Raw genomic sequence first — 10,696 nt, forward strand, 5'->3', positions numbered from 1 at the left:
TCACCGTAGGAGGACGCATTCTCGAAGAAAGCAATTCATGCCAAGGAGGGCCTTGATAGTGGAATGTTGTAATGGGCCAAGCGGTCAAATGAACCGTGTCCATGTAGAATAGTCAAGCCCCCAGCGGCAAAACATATACACATGTATCAATTATTTGAAGAAGCATTCTTATTATATTAAAACACTTTGTGCCTCAAAGAAGTCTACTATTTTCACATTTAACGGCTCAAGGGGCAAAACCCCGAATACTCGGGGACTGTCATCGACAATCGACACATTGAGTCATCGGACACTCGAACTTATAAGACCTCAAAGAGGCACACTCAAACTTATAAGACCTCAAAGAGGCACACTCGAGCTCACAAGACCTCAAAGAGGCATCCCCTCGATATTAAGGCCAAGGCCATCATACTCGGGAACTAAAGGCTACGGCCATATAAAAGACTACGGTCATATGAAAAGGCTACGGCCAAAATAATGCGGCTCGAAGACGTCTGACTTTCGCCATAAAACTAAAAGGCCTTCATATACTTCGAAAAAACCGGTTAAATCAGGCTACCCTCGGCAAAAGCAAATTATAAGGGGCTTCGATATAATCAGCCCTTGAATAATGCGAAGGCTTCGATAATATCAACCTTCGAAAAAACCTCAAGAGGTATTCGATTAATGTTGCATATCTAATTACAAACGAGGTTCCAATCGATCGAACCTTCGAAAAAATCGAACGAATATGAATACAAAAAATACAAGCTAAGGCATACTAAAATTTTCACTAAGCCTTTAGCCAGAAAGAGGGAAAATTTATAGCCATTTTAGAGGCCGAATTGGCCCTACCTAAAGAGCCTAAGGGCCAACCTAAAGAGCCTAAGGGCCAATATTTAAAGAGCTTAAAGGCCGAAGCACACCACGCTCAAGACCTTACCTAGCTCGGACTCAAAAATCCCGAGCTAAAACTTAACTCAAAGATAGAACCTTAAGTGGTAACCTATTATCGATCATTGATCAAAACAGAAAACTAAAGGGTCTACTCTACCCCGAATTTGAATCAACGCTCAGAGATTATAGCATTAAAAATCCAGCAAACTTTGAAGAAAAATTGAAGGCAAACGATCAAGGAAACTCCTTTCCTTTTTATATATACAAAAAGATATCACAAAGGAGTCCTACAAAGCAAAAAATTACTAAAAGAAAGAAAAAATTCCACCTACACCAGAGGGGTATTCCCCCCGGACCTGTCACTCCCCCGGGACCAGCCTCCTCCCCGGGGGTAGCTTCTTCGGCAACCTCCTCCTCTTCATCCTCTTCGACGTCATCATTATCGTCGGAGGAAAGGACAAATTTGGCATCAGCCTCATCTGCCTTAGCTTGCTTTATCACATCGGAAAGATCGAAGCCTTTAGCGTGGAACTTTTCAAGGGTCTCCCTCCGGGATCGGCGCCGGGCATAGTCATTGCTTCTTTTCTCTCGGCCGGAAGCCCCCCTCAACTCCATCGGAGCATCGGTAGCATCCTTCAAATTGATGGACACCGTCCTGTCGGCCTTGGCTTGTATTTCTTTGGATTCGGCCCGGACTTCCACAACTTCGGCCTTGGCCTTCGCAAGACCAGCCTCTAGCTCGGCTATTCTGCCAGCCTGAACCAAGTTGCTCCCTTGAGTATTCCGAAGTTGAACCTCGAGGGCTGATACCTTCGCCAGTGCATTATTTTTAGCCACAATGAGGGTGTCCATCTTCGCCTTCCATTCATTGCACTCGGCTCGAACTTGATCTACCTCGCCCTGGAGCTGCCTAATCATATCTAGCTTTTGCTGCAGCTGAGACATTGAAGTATTAGCCTCCGAAGACGGGAAAGGTAGCCCGTAATTTTTCAGAATAGAGGTTACCTGCATTTCTAACTCACTATCGTATTCACGAGCTTTGGTCAACTCTGATCGAATATGCTTCAGTTCTTCCTCCTTTATGTCAAGGAGAAGCCTAAGGTTTTTCTCCTCATTCGAAGCTCTACACAACTCGCCTTTACAATGACGCAATTTGGTCTTCAATTTGTCAAAGGCCTACAGAAAGGAAAGGAATGATCGATTAGACAAAAGAAGAAAAGTATGGGATTAGAGAAATTGCAGTACCACTAAAAACTTACAATTGAGCAAAGACGTTGAGCCTCCTCGAAGATTGATTTTGCATACGCTGGGTCAGCCACATCGACCCCAGCAAAGTAACCCTAGAAGGGGTCATTTTCACTCGGGACTCCGCCTAGCTCGGACATCTTCAAGTTCAGAGCATCCCTAATGGCATTCTCGGAGAAGGCCAGAAATGACGAGGAATGACCTGCTGTCATGGCCTCGGGGAGATCACCCGAGGTGCTCTGTTCAGGCAAAGGAGCTTCGAAGCTCGCTCCCTTTGGAGTATTTCCAGAAGTTTGGGAAGCAATTACCACGCCAGGTGATGCAGGTCCTTCATCCCTTTTTTCTTTTAAAGTTCTTTCCTCGAGGTTAGGGCCCCCGATCTCAGCAAGCTTGATAGCCTCGGAAGATTTCCTGGTTTGAGTCACCAACATCGAACCCTCCATCTCGTCACCATCATCGTCCATGGACTGGTAGACCGAGTCAATATCCACATTGATGACGACGCTTTTCTTGCACCTCCGAGCGGGCTCTCCTTGGCTTTGAGTGTCCTCGCTCTTTGAGGACCTTTTTCTATTGTTATCCTTCTTTGGCTTTGGAGTCGAAGATCCTACTTCCTCCCCGGGAGGGGGAGACCTCATCTCGAAGAACTCGCCAATACCTGCGATAGAGGAATCAGGTCACATGAAGGAAGACATTCTTAATAAGGAAAGAAACATTATGACGCATACCGTGGTGTTTCACTTCCCACTTGCCCTTCGACAAGTCCCGCCACTTGCGTTTGTCGTATGATGAAGTAGCAGCTAGTTTACGAACGCAGTCCTCGAGGTCGAGGACCGCATTAGGCATCCACGGGACCGCTGCGGAAAAGGGAAAGGAATAATTATGCAAAGTTTAGCAAAATTTATGGGAAAGAACTAAAGCAAAGAATTCCACTCACGTTCGAAGTTCCATTTCTCGAGGAACGGCATGAACTCATTGGGAATAACATCGACGGTCCTCACCCGGATGAACCGACTCATCCAACCTCGATCCTTGTCTTCGCCGTTACTGGCGAAGAAGGACTTGGTTGAACGGCGTTGGAGTTTGATTAAACCTCAGAAATGTTGAGGTGGCTGAGGGTGAACTCGAGCCCGGCCTTTTCGATGAAGAACCTCGTCATTATTACGATCCGCCAAAAGGACGGATGAATCTGGCCTAGGGTGACTTGATATCTTCGGCAGAATTCAAGCACGTGTGGGTCGAGGGGACCCAACGTAAAGGGGTATGTATACACACTCACGCACCCCTGTATACGGTCTAAGTTGTGATGTCCTCCTCACGAGAAGGGATTTGCAGAACGACCTTCTCTTCCCATTTACACTCTCTCCACACAGCGTCGAGGTGTTTTTTCTCAATTGACCTTATGTATCTCGATGCATGCTCTCGACAGCCGGGGACGTCGGGAGGGTTCTCGACTATAAAGTCCTTTTTCAAAGTAAAATTGTTCACTACGATCTCATGAATTGCCGGCGGTTTACCACCGACCGGACGGGAAGTAGAAGTGGAGGTTCCTTCTTTCTGAGGAACAAACTTGGAATTTTTTGCCATCGGTTCTTTAGAAAAAGAAGGAAAAAATGAATAAACCGGTGAGATTTTGAGCTAATACAGCGGAGGAACCGGTGGTGAAAAGGAAACGTATAGAGGAAAATAGGTGTTGCAAGGTGGAAAAGTTCTTAATGAGAAGAGAAAACAAGTATATATAGAGGAAGGCGGCGACAGTTCATTGATATTGATGGCCGACCGGCTCTGACGTGCATTTAATGCTTTTGGGGAAAAGAACCGATGGGACGCTTCGGTAATTTCAACGCTTACGTCATAAGAGTGATGCCATCATAAAGGACTTCGGGAATTCAAATCGGTTCATATCATTTCATTCTAAGAAACACGGGGACTATCTGTATACGGTCTAAATTGGAGAACTCGATTTCGAAGACTTGATCATACCCCGAGCTCGAGTTCGGAAGTAAGAATCGAGCCCGGCCAGGATGTGCGCACCTCGAGAAGAAAATCGGAGACCCGTCATCATCTGCCTCGAGGTCAGTACAATTTCAATGACACTCAAGAAAGAGCGGGAATTTCTCAAGGACACGTGGATCAGGGCATAAATTAAGGGATAAGATTTGTACGGAATAGTACGAGTCCGTACTAGGTTGTTATCCAGCTGTACCAATAGAATTCCTTACCATAATTGGAAATGTACCATATTAGGGTTTTCCCCTTCTATATAAGGGGGACCTCAATCATTTGTAAAGATTATCTCATTCATTGTAATAGAACATTCTACTCTGCTTTTCTCGTTTACTGTACTCCACAATTGTTCTTCAGCTTTATTGTTTTTACTTTATTGTTCATACTTTATTTGCTCTTAGCTCACCTCGAGGATCTCGAGATAATCAAGCTCGAGGTCCCCGTTGCTCTAACAACACTGGTTTGGTTCATCAATTCTTCTTACTTAAACCTAATATTACTTGTATTTCACTAGTATTGAAATAAATCACATATCTTTAAAACCACAAATCACCTTTAATTGTTACTCATATTTTTCGAGGCAAATAATTTTGCTGTACGATCTCTTATGTAATTAGTTTAAAGTTTTTGCTAATTACTGTACTGGTTAAATTGTTGTAAGGTCTCTTATATAACTAGTTTAAAGTTTATGTGTGATCTCTTATGTTTATTCTAATATCTCTTGTGTTTAAAGTTAATGATCTCTTATGTTTTACTGTAAGATCTCTTATATAAATAGTTTAGATCTCTTACTTATTGCTGTAAGATCTCTTATATAACTAGTTTAAATTTTTTGCTAATTTACTGTACTAGTTAAAAGTGTATTAAGATCTCTTATATAACTAGTTTAAAGTTTATATATGATCTCTTATGTTTATTCTAGTATCTCTTGTGTATAAAGTTACCGCTCTCTTATGTTTTGCTGTAAGATCTCTTATATATATAGTTTAGATCTCTTATGTTTTGCTGTAAGATCTCTTATATAACTAGTTTAAAGTTTTGCTAATTTACTATTTTAAAGTTTTTACTGTAACTAGTTAAAAGTATTGTAAGATCTCTTATATAACTAGTTTAAAGTTTATATATGGTCTCTTATGTTTATTCTTATATCTCTTGTTTTTAAAGTTAATGATCTCTTATGTTTTGATGTAAGATCTCTTATATAACTAGTTTAAAGATTTATCTAATTAACTGTTTTAAAGTTTTTACTGTAACTAGTTAAAAGTCTTTGCTAATATGCAATTGAATATGCAGGAAAACTTGCATGATGATCCACCTGCACCTGTGAAGTTGAGATACAATTTTAAAACAGATGAAGACGAAACTGGTTATTTTTCGGGTAGAGTGACAGTTAAGTGTAGGATGGGTTATGATATAGAGAGTTTGAAAATTTTAATTATTTGGATGGAGCCCAGTGTTGTACTTCCTTTCTTACGTAAAACCCGTCTAGATCAATTTTTTTGACATAAATATTGATTGCTGAAAGAATTGTTTTCATGACCTCTTGTGCCATTATTTGTTGCTAAGGGCAATTAAGACAAGAAAGAAAATAAAATGTGGTTTTTGGTTCGCAACAAACCTATTCACTTTGGGATGAAGGAATTTTGCCTTGTTACTGGATTAAATTGTAGCCCTTTTCCAAGTGAGAGTCAGTCAATGCAAGTATACCAGGATGGTTTGCATTTTGTAAAAAAAGTGAAGAAATATTGTTCTTCATTAGAGGGGTTAGAGGGGAAAAATGAGAAGGATAGTTTGGTTGGTGAAGATCTTTTACAGGTTATGAGATCTAGAACAAAGGCATTCACTGCAGCAGAGAAACAAGGCGTTGCTGCCTTATACATTATCCACTCAATCTTATTAGCTGCATATGATGTTAAGCAAGTGTTAGAGGACTACCTAGCATGGTGTTGTTCCTTATCCTGATGAATCCAAATTGTTGCGCATCATTTCGACAACTACATCATAGGAAGCTTGTTATGGTACTTTGCTGCACTTTTAATCCCACAATTGTGCTCACCACAGTAATTTTTAACGACAAAGCGTGACAAATTAGCTAAATTCTCAATACGGACACGCCAAGTGCACTCCTTAATAATGCATTTAACAAAAACCAATGAAGGATTAGACTTCTTTGTCATGAACTGAAGCTTTGCAGACACAACAATCATTTTTAGCTTCCTCAAAACTTCCTTTTTGCTTTCAAATATTTTCCCCAAATGAAGATCAGAACGATCACTAAATGTACCTTCATTGCAACACTCATTGCTCGACATGGTTGTAAAGCTATCCTCCCAAGTCATATTTTTCATAGCACTTGATCGTTTCAAAAATGACATTCCAACATTCTCTCCCTCCTTAAAACAACCTCCTGCTGGACAAATAGTTCCAGAATTATCAATTTGGTAAGCGGGGGTTACGTTATGCTCCAATAGAAGTTTGTCAAACTTATCCATTGGTTCCTCTTCTTCCGCTAAAATAGGACTATAATAATCTTGCATCACATTACAATCATTGCTTTCCACAATAACTTGTGTATCACCACTTTCATAATTTACTACACTTGTCTTTTCAATTTAATCTGCATCCTCATGTAAACAAACTTTCAGTGTTGCCCTAGCACATCGTTCATCAACGATTGTCAAATAGGACTTTAAATCAAAATCTTCCTCTATTGGAGTATACAGAGTCTCTTGCCAAGTTTTATCCAAAACCATTGGCTTGTAGCTCCTAATAATATTTTTCGGATTACATGTTATCTTGCATTGCTGACATATTACTTCTACCAAATCATTATAACGTACTCCTTGGCAACAATAAATTACTCTAACAATTTTCTTCTCCTTAGACTCAAACTCAATGCAAATAGTCAAATCACCCATTGATATCTACATATATTGATCACCTGTAAACAAAAATAAAAGTCAAATAATACCAATCTCTTGCATTTTATAATAGCAACCTCCTACGTTTAATATGCAGATCTCTTATGCTTTATATATTAAATGTCCTATGATAACATAAATATCTCCTATGGTTTCTATTAAATGTCCTATAATAGCAACCTCCTACGTTTCATATGCAGATCTCCTATGCTTTATATATTAAATGTCCTATGGTTTCTATTAATATCTCCTGCATTTCAGAATAAAAGTCAAATAATACCACAAGGTGTTAGGTGTTTGTCCAGATTTTCTTACCAGAATTGGTTTCCTATCTCATGAAGGAAAAGATAACATATTTATCATAATTGGGGTTTTCTTTTCCTAGAAGGAAAATATAATTCTTCCACATTTTGCTAGTCCTTTTTCTTGTAGGAAAAGGTTTGGTCTTCTATAAATTGAGGATCCTCCCTTCTCATTCAGTAGCATCCACAATGTATCCATATGAGGTTTGAGAGTCGTGTTTAGGGGGAGAACTTTACGGGACAAGTGTTAGTGTGTCACTTGTGTTTGCCTCTTCGTGAGGTTGTTCTCTCAATATTTTGTACTCTCTGGTCATCTCCGCCGTGGACGTAGGTCAGTTGACCGAACCACGTTAAATGTTTGTGTCTCTTTTTGGTAGATTTCTCTTTTGTTGTCGTACTTATCGTTGTTCAAGATTTACTTTGCTAGATTCCGCATGACACCTGATTTTTTCGGTCCTAACAAGTGGTATTAGAGCGAGGTTCAAGACAGGTTCGTCTTGGCGGGTTCAGTTCTAGCCGCAACATATTTGACGATAATCGTAATTTTTGTCTGAGAAATTTGACCGGTGTGCTACGCACGTTGAGACAAACTTTGTGGTGGAGATTTGGAGATGCGACCTGTTGAAGGTTATGTGAAGAAGGTGGATCACGTTTATTTTGTCAGAAAATTCAGGCCAAGGGGGAGAATTGTTAGGTGTTTGTCCAGATTTTCTTACCAGAATTGGTTTCCTATCTCATGAAGGAAAAGACAACATATTTACCATAATTGAGGTTTTCTTTTCCTAGAAGGAAAATATAGTTATTCCACATTTTGCTAGTCCTTTTTCTTGTAGGAAAAGGTTTGGTCTTCTATAAATTGAGGATCCTCCCTTCTCATTCAGTAGCATCCACAATGTAGCCATATGGGGTTTGAGAGTCGTGTTTAGGGGGAGAACTTTACGGGACAAGTGTTAGTGTGTCACTTGTGTTTGCCTCTTCGTGAGGTTGTTCTCTCGATATTTTGTACTCTCTTTTATTATAGTGGATTGCTCATCTCCGCCGTGGACGTAGGTCAGTTGATCGAACCACGTTAAATGTTTGTGTCTCTTTTTGGTAGATTTCTCTTTGTTGTATGATTTATCGTCGTTCAAGGTTTCTTTGCTAGCTTCCACATGACACCTGACTTTTTTCGGTCCTAACACAAGGGACATAAACCAAAATGACAATTTGAAATATCCTCAAAGCAAAATGACATTTTGTAAAGGACCAAATAATAAATTGACCAGGTTAAGGAATGAAGGGCATTGTATAACATTTGGATAATAGCAAAATTCTTTCTAAAACAAAGTTATATTGAAAAGTTTAAACGTAAATTTAGACTTCTTAGTTTCCTATAATGTACGAATAATTCAGCTGATCCTTTTTATTTTTGTTTTGTGCAATTTTTTTGGAAAAAAAGTTCCAAAATTTTGTCCTTGTATCATTTGAAGTCGTTCAATTCTACATCCCATTAAACTCTCGATCAATTTATATTTTATCTTTCTCATATTGTATCGTATATTATTCTTTGTCATTAACAAAACTCCAAAATAAAATGGATAGACTCCATGTATCCAAATATTTTAAGAAAAATGGTTCAAATTTACCCCTTAGTATTTTTATTATTATATTTAAAATTACACTATGGTCGGACCTCTAGCCTTGGCGTAACTGGTTGCTGGCATGTGACCAGGAAATCACGGATTCAAGCCGTGATTTGCAGCCGTACCCTATTTTTATGTCACCTTTTAACCTATACCCTGTTTTTAAAAACTATTGTTTTGGTAACCAACTAACAAAAATTCCGTAATAATATGACCATTATACCCCTTCCAAAACATATAAAAGTCCGTCTTTCCTCTGTATTCCCAGATTCAAATTCCAGATCTCCTCCGTATCTCCTCCATCAGTCCATCTCTCCGGAGACCGCGTCTCGCATTCAAATTCCTTATTCAAATTCAAATTGCAAATTCAAATTCAAATTCAAATACATTGTAAGTATTTTTTGAATTATATGTTTTCTGATTTGTTTGAGCAACTTCACTGATATGCTAAATTTCTGTTTGACGATGAATTCTAACATTCTAAGCTGAAGTTATTTAGTTAACGAGCTGGCAAATAACACAACGAAGAAGAAATTATATTAAAACATTATATGATTATTGTAAATCTTCGGCATAGTTGCTGAAGTTTTTTTGTTAATAATTGAAAACTTCGCCATAGTTGCTTAAGTTTTTTAGTTATTACTTAAAAACTTCAGCAGACGGAGCTGAAGTTTTGCTCCTACACTGGCTAAATTAAAATTTCATATTGCATGAAAAAACTTCGGCCTAGGTGCTAAAGTTTTTTAGTTATTGTTTAAAAACTTCAGCAGGAAGAGCTGAAGTTTTTTAGTTTAATATTTAAGACTTAAGCAAGAAAAAACTAATTAACATAAACATAACAATAGGAAAAACGCAAATAAAACGCACAAAAAACTAGCGACAAAAACTTAACATTTCATTAAATATTAAAATCATAAATTAACATGAATAACAAAATAGCAAAAATAACAAAAAGAAAAATTAATTGTCCATATTATCATCATCGTCGTCGTTGTCGTCGTCGTCGTTCTCACTACCAGATGGACGACCATCTTCATCAGCAAGATTATCAAATCTTGCATACATCAGAAGCGTATCGAGCTTGTGGTTGATTTCTTCGAGCTGCCTGTCATATTTGTCTATCACCTCATCCAGTTTTAATTCAAATGCCTCCATAATGTCTTGCTTCAGCTCTTCTACTATTTGCCTTATGACAGCATCCATTTTTCTTCTTTTTGTATTTTATGTATGCTAGAATATATTTGTTTGAGTGAATAAACTCTCAAAGTATAGCGTGCTTTTATAGGTGAAAAAAAATTGTGCATGGTATATGAAAAGGCAAAGAGGAATTTTAAACGTTGTCTAAAGAAAAGCGTGCATGAATGTGATAGGAATGTAATTATTAGACTGACACATAACCCCAACGGAATATAATTACTACTTTAATTGTCTTTATTATGTTCACTCCTGTGTACTATGCAATTAATGCTGAAACGTGTTCAAGTTTGTTGAATTCATTTTCAAATAACTTCAGCTCAATGTGCTGAAGTTATTTAATTCATTTCTAAAAACTTCTGCTCTTGATAAGCTGAAGTTTTTCCCCTGCACTCGATAGGTTTTGTCCAAAAGCTTTTTCAAATTCATTTCTAAAAACTTCAGCACTTTATAAGCTGAAGTTTTTCTCCTGCACTCGATAGTTTTGTCCTAAAGCTTTTCTAAATAACTTCTAGGCTGAAGTTATTAG

The sequence above is a fragment of the Nicotiana attenuata genome, unplaced genomic scaffold (assembly GCF_001879085.1).
Source record: "Nicotiana attenuata strain UT unplaced genomic scaffold, NIATTr2, whole genome shotgun sequence".
Lineage (NCBI taxonomy): Eukaryota > Viridiplantae > Streptophyta > Magnoliopsida > Solanales > Solanaceae > Nicotiana > Nicotiana attenuata.